Below are 11,395 nucleotides of genomic sequence, written 5' to 3' on the forward strand. Positions count from 1 at the left end.
GGCGGTCACGAGCCCACCAGTACTTGTTACATGTGAGCCTTTAATGCTCAACTACGGCTAGAAAGCTAAGTTGAAATCTAAGTTGAAAGCTAAGTTGTTCCAATTGAAGTTAAAGTCTTTCTTTTTCTTGTTGAAAGCTAAGTTGTTCTTGTCGATTTCTTTCTTCTTTCTCTCTAAGTTGTTATTGTTGAATGAAACAATGTTTCCTTTATTTTAAGTAGTCGGATGTGATAGATCAGAAGTAATTGCTGAATGAAACAATGTTTGTGGCCCTTTATTTTAGGAAGGCGGATGTGATAGATCATAAATAATTGTTGAATGAAGCCACATGTTTTGGTGCAATAATTCGATTCATATTATATTAAATTGAATAAATTCGACTATTTATAAATAATAATAAGATAAAATATAAATAAAATATAAATAATTCAATTAAAAATGAACTTAAATATTATTAAAAAACATAAATTCGATTTAATAATTATTAGTTATAAAACATAAATTCAACTTCAATTCGAAGATTTAATAATTTAAGAAAAAAATTACATAAATTTCCTTGCAAAAATAGGTTCATTATTACAAAATCAAATATATAAATACATAAAAATACATATATGATTACTAATAATGCCTATATCTTGGTAAATTAGGACATTTATTTTTTGAATGACCTTCACCCCTACATAATCCGCATCTCTTTGGTTACCTCTCTCACTCTAGCATGGAAATCCATACTGGTATGAATACAACTGGACTCAAGTCGACCCTTTGGAATTCTACAAAAGTATGACCAACTCAGTCAAAATTATGAACAACCATTGATGTTGCCAATCACTCATTTTCTTCTATTGCTTCCTGCACTGCAAGAGCCTAAGTTTTACCTCTATTTATGAGACACTCAATTTCCTTTCCTTTATCGGTCAACCCTTAGCCAACCTAAAGTATGCCTCTTTCACCACACTCGCTATTGGGAGATGACGTATACCTTTTAGTACTGAATTAATGGCCTCAGCAAGGTTTTTGGTCATATGTCCGTATCGCCGACCTTCATCGTATGATTGAGACTATTTTTCCCGCGGTATTTTTGAAGCCCACTTCCAAACAAGCTGATCATCATAAAATATCTTCAAATTCTCCAATCTCTTATGAAAATTTGGTCAGCGTAGTTTGTATCTTGTTTCATAATATATTGTGTTAAACCTCAATTAAAAAAACACATAAAAAATGCACAAATATTGAAAATAAAACTTACCCATGCTTACTATCTCGCTACAAATGTGTGCGTTATGAAACTGGTCGATACTATTCTTACCAATATAACGGATACAAAATGCCGGATATACATGCGGAGGTATCCAACGACTTTCTTGTCGTTCAATTGCCGCCAAAATAGCCGTTCCTCTATCGGATATCAAGTCGTCTCGAACGACATATTGACGTAGATTGGTCAGAAAGAAATCCCAAGCCTCTGTTGTCTCTCCCTCAACAATGGCGAATGCAATTGGGAAGATATTTTGCTCACCATCTTGTGCAACTACCAGCAAGAGTACATGCCTATATTAACCATACAACCACGTACCATCTACTTGGATCATACGTTTGCAAAATGGAAATCCTTCAATACATAACTTGAATGCCCAAAAGAGTCTATGAAATATTTTCTTCTCTGGCACAAGTTGACCTTCTTCGTCATATGCGAGCATGGTTTGAGACTTCACTATGGTTCCTGGGATAAATCACTTCATTGCTTGTAGCAAATTTGGTAGCTTATTGTACGATGTATACCAATCTCTATACGTTACATTCCACACCATGCCTTATTTTACTTGATATCCAAATTGGCTTTGAATAGATTCAGCTAACACTGAACAAGAGATCCTTGGATCCTTTTCAACTATTGCTTTCACGTATTCGCATATTACATCGGAGTCCAATAGTCTGTTGTCTTGTTCGATGGAGTTTCGCAAACATGTGTGAGGACCATTGTAACTTATGATGACCCAAGCTCGTGCCTTTGAATTTTCGACACTCTGATCTTCCACTTGCACTCTGGGCCATATTTAACACACTTCGCGTATAGGGCTTTCTGGTTGGACTCTGCAACATGGACATCAATATGGCATTTGATGCAATACTCTTTAATCGCCAGTGTAGCTTTATTTTTTCCTCTAAATTGCACCCCAACTGAAAATTCACCAGAATTTTCGAATGATTCAATCATTTGGTACGGAGGTAAATGTGGCATGTCTGGGAATTCAAGTGCCCTCATTGCATCATAATCTATCTCGTACATGTGAGGAGTAGCTTTATACGGTGTCGGAACTTCATCAATAGCCAATTTAATTGCACCTCCACCGAAAAAATTATCATCGTCGCTCAAAACGGGTTCTTTGGTTTCTTCATCTTCGCTTGAATCATCATGAATTTCTCCCATCAATTTTAAACATCAATATCAACTGTCAATTTTGAATGGTGTATGTTTATCGTCTCATACTCTGCTGCTGCGGATGTCCCTCCGACTTCATTTCCACTTTCCAATAGTGCCATAAAACTGTTTGGGAACCTGTATGTCGGGTCCTCAAACTCACAATCGAAAGCCATTTTAGATGGATTTCGAGACACATTTCTTGATGACCTAGGAACATCACATATGTTACGCACATCAACAAATAACTCATTAACTGCTATATGGTTGACTCATATAATCTAATTGTGGTTCCAATATCATTATCTTCTTCAAGTGGTACTGCAACATATATGACCGGGTTGGGACATATCATAAACCTGTACCTCAAACCATCAACTGCAGCTCGAAATTTTCTTTCCATCTTCTGCTTCATTTCTACAAATGTGATGTCTCTTTTGAACATCATATTTGTTGGTTTTTCAGACTGAAAAACAACTCCGACCTCATTTTCCATAATATGTCCATTATAGTGGACAATCGTGAAAACGTTGTTGCTCATTTTCTCTACAAATAAAAAAATATAAATTTAGATTAAAAAATTAGATAAGATAATTTCATAAATCATTAAATAAATAAATATAATATACTAATATTACTACTAATAATTTAATATTTATTTTTATTAATCTAATGATTTGATATTTAATGATTTAGTAATGATTACTAATAATTATTTATTATAAATATTTAATGATTTGGATTTGATACTAATCACTGAGTAATGATTACTAATAATAGTGATTAGTTTGATAATATTTTTGATTTTTTTAAATATCAAACAAATTTTTACATAATTTATTCGATTCAATTTTTACTCCTTACTAATTTACACATAATCTAATATAAATTAAACAAATTATTTTTTTAAACAACAATAAATATTTTTTTAAAAAAATTAAGCGGGAATAAATTAAACAAATTAATTTTGTATAATATAATATAAACTAACTAACTAACTAATTTACTCATACACAACAACAAAAAAGAACAAATTACCCGCTGGCAAAAGTTGTGGACTAATGCCATATAGGTGTAAACAAATATTTCTTTAAACAACAATAAATTAAACAAATTAATTTTATATAATCTAATATATTATAATATAACTTAAACTAATAAACTATTTTTTATTATAATATAACTTAGTTAAAATAACAAACTAACAAACTAATTAAGCACTAATTAACTTTTTTATAATATAACTTCAACTTCAACAAACAACCTGATATACGTTTAAACGCACTAACAAACTAATTAAATAATATTTTACATATAATATAACTTAAACTAAGAAACTAATTAACTAATTTTTTATATAATATAATATATAACTTAAACTAACAAACTAATATAATATAACTTAAACTAACAAACTAATAATTTATACTAACAAACTAATAATTTATACTAACAAACTAATTAACTAAAATTTTGTTTTACCCTAAACTAACAATCTAATAATTTCATATAATAAACTAATTTAAATATTAAAAATTACCTCACGATGAAGGTTAGGAAGTTATATGTCTTTCTTCTTCTTCATTTCCTTTTATCTTCTCCTTTTCTTTCTATCTTCTCCTTTTCTTTCTATCTCTGCTCCATGAGTTAACCCCCTATATCTAATATATAACTCACCCGGTTCATTGCAACAATTATTTGAGCATTGAAGGCTACAATAATGCAACAATTATTGTTGCATGCAGGCGTGAATCATGCTACAATAATGCAGCTATTATAACTGCATGCAGGGGACAGTGGGAGCATGTGAGCAGGCGTGAAGGCTTAGTCATCGGGCGTGCATAGCGACCTACAGGTCGCTGAGCATGCATGGCGATCTACCCCTACGTGCATGACCCATGCAAAGTTTCAGCAACTCACCACAGCTCAAAGGAAATGCTTGGCAATCTCCTTGATCGCCCGGAGCACCTAGCGACCTACGTCCGAACTGTAGCAAACACCCCATCTGAGTAATTAATTCCCCAACAACATTATCTCACGAATTTTGTGTAAGCGTCCGACCAAGAGGTGTAAGCGTCCGACCAAGAGGTTCAATACTGAGAATCGGGCTTACCGTGACCACCAGACTTAGCCAATTCTTGGAGAATGCTTAACAAGTCCGTGAAGGATCTATTTTGAGGCGTCCGAGAGGAGCGACGAGGGCGATGGGGGCAGTGTTGTCGAGGCTCGTGGATTCGAACCGAGACATGTGAACAGATATCTGTAAGAGAATTATACAGACTATTGGGCTTGCCCAAAACCATCAGATCTGGCCCGTTCCTTGGAGGATTCTAGAGGAATAATGTTAGGTGGGATTTCCTTGATTTAAGGGATTGGGTTAGGTGGGAATCAATCCTAGCCCTTCATGTAAAACGATCTTAGCCATCGATTGAGAGGGAGCTCCCCTATAAATAGAGAGCGCTCCTCCTCATTTGTAATCACCCAATTCCATTCTTCTCTTTGTGAGAGAGTAATAAAGCTCTGAGGCATTTGCTCTATCTTTATGAGTTCTTTAGTTCTTTGTTCTTGTTACCTATCTTGGTGGCCAGGAGTAGCCACCTTCGTGTTAGCACTTCCACACGATAGTCCGACCTTGTGGTTCCGAGTAGCCACGTTGGTGTTTTAAAGCTTCCGCATTCTGAAGCCTTGAGGGCTTGGTTCCAACCTTTGTGAGTTTGCACACTCACTTAGCTTGGGTAAGGCTTACTTAGTCGTCAAGAAGACCGAGGAGCGTCTAAGGCCGCACGACCCGTCAGACCTTGACTTTGATATTCCGACGGTGTGAGGCGTCGAAGTTCTAGGGGCGTGACAAGTGGTATCAGAGCAAGTCGTTGTGGGCAAGCAACGATCGTTTCAACCGTGTTTTGGTGGAAGGTGCGAATCGGGTAAGTTTGTTTTACTTACTTTCAATCAATTTACTTTGATAATTGAATGGGGCACAAGAAAAGAGGAGTTTCCGCACGCAAAGGCAAAGAGTGCCATGGTGGGAAACAAGACGAGAGTCCGAGGGGCTCAAGAGCATCATCGGTGTCCAAGCATGAGGATGCCGTGACAAGTTCGCAAGGAATGCTCGAGGCAATTATAGCACACCAAAGGGAGCCGGTTCTCGAGGTAGAGAGGCTCAAGGGTGACGCCGAAGGCATGTCCAAGCGAGACACATTCTCTCATGAAGACGAGGAGAGTCTTCACGAGGAACAAGGATATGAACTCACAATCGACGAGAAATGGGCTTACTTGATGGATGGTTTTGGTGACCACGCAAGGAGGCTCTTCAAGATGGAACAAGTTTCAACTTCGTTGGAACAAAGGGTCGAGAGACTTGAGAAAGCCGAAGATGAGGCCAAGCTTACCCAGGGTGTTGTGGAGTCCCGCCTTGATCGATTAGAGTCCATGGAGGGAGATTCAAGGTCGAGACGCAACGAGTTCTCGACGAGTTGGAGATGGTTCGAGGGAGAAATGCCCAAGAAGCTGAGGTAGCGGGTTTGAGAAGCGAGGTGGATGAGCTCAAGAGGGAGCTACTCATATGCAAGGGAGCAATGAGTGAATGGGGTGCGCTCAAGACCTTCTTGGAAGGACTTAGACCAGGGGTGATGCTCGGGGAAGAGCAAGGTGATGCCCAGAGACTTTCGGGGAGCCATAGCTGTAGCCAGAATGCTAACTGAGCTTGCTGATGTCAAGCCAAGTAGCAATGTGTCGTCCAGGCCCATGCCCAGGAATAGTGGCAACAATGGGGGAGACCGGGAAATGGTACAGCGGGGAGATGGTTGAGAAAGCTCTTCGAGCGGCCAAGTTGAGCCATCGACTGTTCGCGGCCAAGGAAAGCCATCGGGTAAGAACGACAAGGTCAAGTCTGGGGAAAAGAAGAAGGCGAGCAAGGAAAAGCTCAAGTGCTACTTCTGTGATGGTCCTCACTTGATTAGAGGATGTCCCGAGAAGCGTCGCCTTGCAACCATCATGGAGAGGATGGGAGAAGGAGGAGTAGCAAGCATTGGCGGAGGCAGAAGAGTTCAAGCTGCCAAGTCAAGGGAAAGACTTGGTCCAATTGATGGGATCAACGCGGCCAAGCAAGGAGCAAGACAAGGCAAGGCTATTGATGTTGAGACTGCCAAGCCTAGACGAAAGCCCAATGTGATTGCAAGTGTTCAAGCGATCAAGTCAGGGGCAAGACTTGATGAGGCTACATGTTCCAAAGTAGCTGAATCAAGGGGCAAGCGTGGAGCGACTACAAGCTGTCATGTAGTCCGCCCAAGATTGCGACGTGACAAGACTGCGGGTGTCAAAGTAGTCGAGCACAAGGAAAGACCCGGTGCGATAGCAACCAATAAAGCCGTCAAGCCGAGGGTGCAAAGTGAGCAGGTTCGCTCACAATATGCCAGGATGGAGGCGTGGTCCAAGCAGAGGTGCCTTAGGCATAAAGGGACACTCAAGGAGTATGTGAGCCGATTCAGAAGACTCATGCTCAAAGTCCCAAATTTGACTGACGAAGAAGGGTTCTTCACCTTCATGTTCGGATTGAAGCTGTGGGCAAAGAAAGTATTGGAGCGAAGGGAAGTCAAGGGGCTGTCTAAAGCCTTGACAACCGCCGAGTCCATCAAAGAATTTGGAGTCAAGAAGAAGACTTCAAAGCAAAGCCCAAAGCCGAGGGTAGCGGCAGGAGATTCCAAAATGAAGGCAAGTCGGATGATGAGGAAGGTTGTTCCTCGAGTGGTAGAGAAGATCCACTCAATGATGAACCAGACGGTGAGTCTGGAGATGATGTGCGCAGTCTTGGCACAAGTTCAAGTACCGAAGATGCTAAGCCGAGGGTGAGAGCCGAGCAAACCAGGGGGCGTAAACTTAAGGTGCCCGAGGTGTTGCAAGATTACCCGAGGGGAGCCGAGTCATCCAAGGTAAGGGATGAGCCCAGGATCGAGTTGTCCAGAGAAGAGGACGAACCAAGGATCCAGGGGGCGTTAAGACTTGGCGCAATACGATATGTTTCTGCCAAGGCGATTAGAAGCCAAGTGCAGGAGACACCACCCATTTATGAGGTGGAAAGCGAACTCCAATCTTTGTGTTAGAAGGGTGGAGGGGCATCGGACTTTGCCGTGAGAAAGTGCCGATGCATGATGGCGCAAAGAACTCCAATGACAAGGGTTCAATGCGGGAGTGTCAGAATTCATTGAGCAAGAAGGGCTGATGCAAAAATTTTGAGTAAATGCCAACTAATCAGAGGGAAAGGTACATCTCAACACTATTCTTGTGTTCTTGTGAGCTTGATTTGCAATTTTAAGTGAGTGTAGGTCGGGAAGACCTAACTCTTAACGCGGATGAAACAAAGTTTGGATGGGATCCAAGACTTTGCCGTAAGGGACAATAGGGTCCAAACCGAGGCAAATCAAGACTTGTAGGAAAGAGTTCCTACGGAAGAGATGCACTTGTGGGCGTGTTAGCCTATTTCATCACTTAGTGGCAAGAGCCGAAGCAAGCACATCCAATATGGGAGGCCGAGTCCTTATGGGGGGACATGAGCAAGCGGAGGCGTCGAAAGGCAACCAAGTTGATGTGAACTATGGCGTGAAAGATTGGGAAAGTTACATGAGGCAAAAGCCAAGGAAAGCAGTTCGTATGGGAGAACCGCGACAAGCCAAGGCACTGAAGAGTTTCAGAGATGGTGTTGCCCAGGATCGTCGAGGTTCAATACTGAGACATTGGTGTAAGCGTCCGACCAAGAGGTTCAATACTGAGAATCGGGCTTACAGTGACCACCAGACTTAGCCAATTCTTGGAGAATGCTTAACAAGTCCGTGAAGGATCTATTCCGAGGCGTCCGAGAGGAGCGACGAGGGCGATGGGGGCAGTGTTGTCGAGGCTCGTGGATTCGAACCGAGACATGTGAGCAAATATCTGTAAGAGAATTATACAGACTATTGGGCTTGCCCAGAACCATCAGATCTGGCCCGTTCCTTGGAGGATTCTAGAGGGATAATGTTAGGTGGGATTTCCTTGATTTAAGGGATTGGGTTAGGTGGGAATCAATCCTAGCCCTTCATATAAAACGATCTTAGCCATCGATTGAGAGGGAGCTCCCCTATAAATAGAGAGCTCTCCTCCTCATTTGTAATCACCCAATTCCATTCTTCTCTTTGTGAGAGAGTAATAAAGCTCTGAGGCATTTGCTCTATCTTTCTGAGTTCTTTAGTTCTTTGTTCTTGTTGCCTATCTTGGTGGCCAGGAGTAGCCACCTTCGTGTTAGCACTTCCACACGATAGTCCGACCTTGTGGCTCCGAGTAGCCACGTTGGTGTTTTAAAGCTTTCGCAATCCGAACCCTTGAGGGCTTGGTTCCAACCTTTGTCAGTTTGCACACTCACTTAGCTTGGGTAAGGCTTACTTAGTCCCCGAGAAGACCGAGGAGCGTCTAAAGCGTATAAGGCCACACGACCCGTCAGACCTTGACTCTGATATTCCGACGGTGTGAGGCGTCGAAGTTCTGGGGGCGTGACACAGGCGTGAATCATGCTGCAATAATGCAGCTATTATAGCTGTATGCAGGGGACAGTGGGAGCATGCGAGCAGGCGTGAAGGCTTGGTCATCGGGCGTGCATAGCGACCTACAGGTCGCTGAGCATGCATGGCGATCTACCCCTACGTGCATGACCCATGCAAAGTTTCAGCAACTCACCACAGCTCAAAGGAAATGCTTGGCGATCTCCTTGATTGCCTGGAGCACCTAGCGACCTACGTCCGAACTGTAGCAAACACCCCATCTGAGTAATTAATTCCCCAACAACATTATCTCACGAATTTTTTTCCCATACCATTATCTGAGAAATTGACAATCTAATAAAATAAAATTACTTATTTGACATACTCTATTCAATTTATTGCTTACTAAATTAGATAATGAAGTTAATGGATAACAAATGTATTGCAATTATCTGGTACCCACATATACATTATTCAAAGGAAAAATGTAATATAATTTCGAAAATAAATAATAATATTAGAATTTATCATGTACTAAAATCAACTATATTGCTGGGTTTTTAAACTTTCGATCCAAATTATCATTTATCTTCTTTTTCTTTCAAACTTCCTTGGGTGATCTCATTTCCCGAAGCCGCTTCTCCTCCGAAAGCAAGTGAGCTAATCAGCAAATTTTTAGAAGCAAAAGTAATAAAAAATTCAATATGAAACATTAATTACCATATTCCTGAATGAAGAATATGTATATATATAATACCTGATGAGAGCCTCTTGATTTGTACCCTGATCAGCTGGCTCGAATTTCCCAGTCCCCAAATCCACCCTGGAAACGGGTTTGTTCAACAATTGTTCCCCAATTTTCACAAGATTCTCCAAGTTTTCTTCAGTAGAAATATCAATGGATGCCAGCTCTCCAGACAGTGTATCATCTTGAATACGGAGATGACTGTCCTCGCAGTGAAGCGCTCCGAAAACGGTAGCGAGATGAAAATCAACCATGTCACTGCTTGCTTGCATGAACACATCAATCAATGGAGTTGAATTTTCATAGTCCAGCCATTACAACAGACCCCATTTTGCTGCCTTGTGCGCTTCGTACTTCTCTTCCAACTTTTGCGAACCAGTCCCCAAAGATAACACCTGGAAACGAGCATAGTCGTTCGGTTCTATACGGTCGTAATCGGAGCTCTTGCGAGCGATTGCTTTAGCCACTTCGCTCATGGCTACCAAAGTCTGTACGACACGTTTGATTAGTAAGTAAACATCTCTTTGAGAGAATTGAAACACCAAGAATTAGAAGCATAAACACATACGGGATTATTTGAAGCAACTCCACCATCAATAAGATGGAATTCTTTGACTTGGCCAGTTGAATCTTTGGTTTCAAAATGATGTGCCGGTAGATATGTTGGCGCAGCCGAAGTTCCTATGCAGATATCAGAAAGCAAAACATTCTGGGAATCATCGTAGGAGGAGAAGATTGTTGGTTGAAGTATCTTGATGTCAAATGTCGGGATGACGACCTTCGTCAATGTTTGGTCCAATCTGGTCTCTCCCAACTTTTCCCTCACAATATTGTGAAGATATTCGCCATCATATTTCGGACCAGACAGAGATTTGAACAATTTTGTAACTGGTGCAAACAATTTTTTAACTGGTGCAAACAGTGAGCTGTTATATAATCACAAACATGATCAGAATCAGTAAGATTTTTCATTTGAAACTAGGAAATCATTGATATAAATTACTCATCTTGGGGGAAGATTTTGGGGGAGTGTTGAAGGTAGAAATCATTGATGTCTTTGGCAGCAAAAAGAGGACGATTGCCCTCACTGGGGCTTGGGGAAGTTAGCATGGCGGTCACGAGCCCACCAGTACTAGTCCCACTAATCACATCGAAATAATCAGCCAGTCTAGCTTCTTCACCATCTAGTTTCTGTAAACCGCAGTGTATTTATATGCACACACAAGGCAAAGGAAATACATTTTTAAATCAAAAATTTCCAAATACGAGTGCCTAGATAGATATATACCTGAAGCTGAGACTCTAAAAAGGCAAGAATGGTTCCGGGAATAAGCCCCCCAACTCCACCTCCATCAATACTGAGAACAGTTATTAAGTTCCCATAAGTGCGAGGCTGAAGGGGTGATTTTGGACTTGAAATAGCTTTGTTGTCTTGTGGGATGCTTTCCATTTTGATGAAAGATGAGAGTTTTGTTTTGTTAGATTTGAGAATATTAACTAATTCACAAGAGAGTTGTACTGGAAACATGACGAAGAAGCTTTTGTCACGTTTGATGCTCTTGAGGAATACATGTCATGGATTTTTTAGGCTTTTCAATTCTCTAGTCAAGTTTGAAGCTTTCAACTATGCTTTGAGTTATACTAATGCATAATTTTCTTAATTATTAATTTAATTTATATTAAGATTATCTTAAATGGGAGGTTGTTAGATATTGATGA

General features: G+C 40.5%; 1 pseudogene; it reads right to left on the bottom strand.

The window, feature by feature from the left end:
- Window positions 1–9,056: 9,056 nt before the first annotated feature.
- On the bottom strand, window positions 9,057–11,180 carry LOC120155979 (annotated as a pseudogene).
- Between the last annotated feature and the right edge of the window lie 215 nt (window positions 11,181–11,395).

This window comes from Hibiscus syriacus, unplaced genomic scaffold (assembly GCF_006381635.1).
Source record: "Hibiscus syriacus cultivar Baekdansim isolate YM2019G1 unplaced genomic scaffold, ASM638163v2 tig00111210_pilon, whole genome shotgun sequence".
Lineage (NCBI taxonomy): Eukaryota > Viridiplantae > Streptophyta > Magnoliopsida > Malvales > Malvaceae > Hibiscus > Hibiscus syriacus.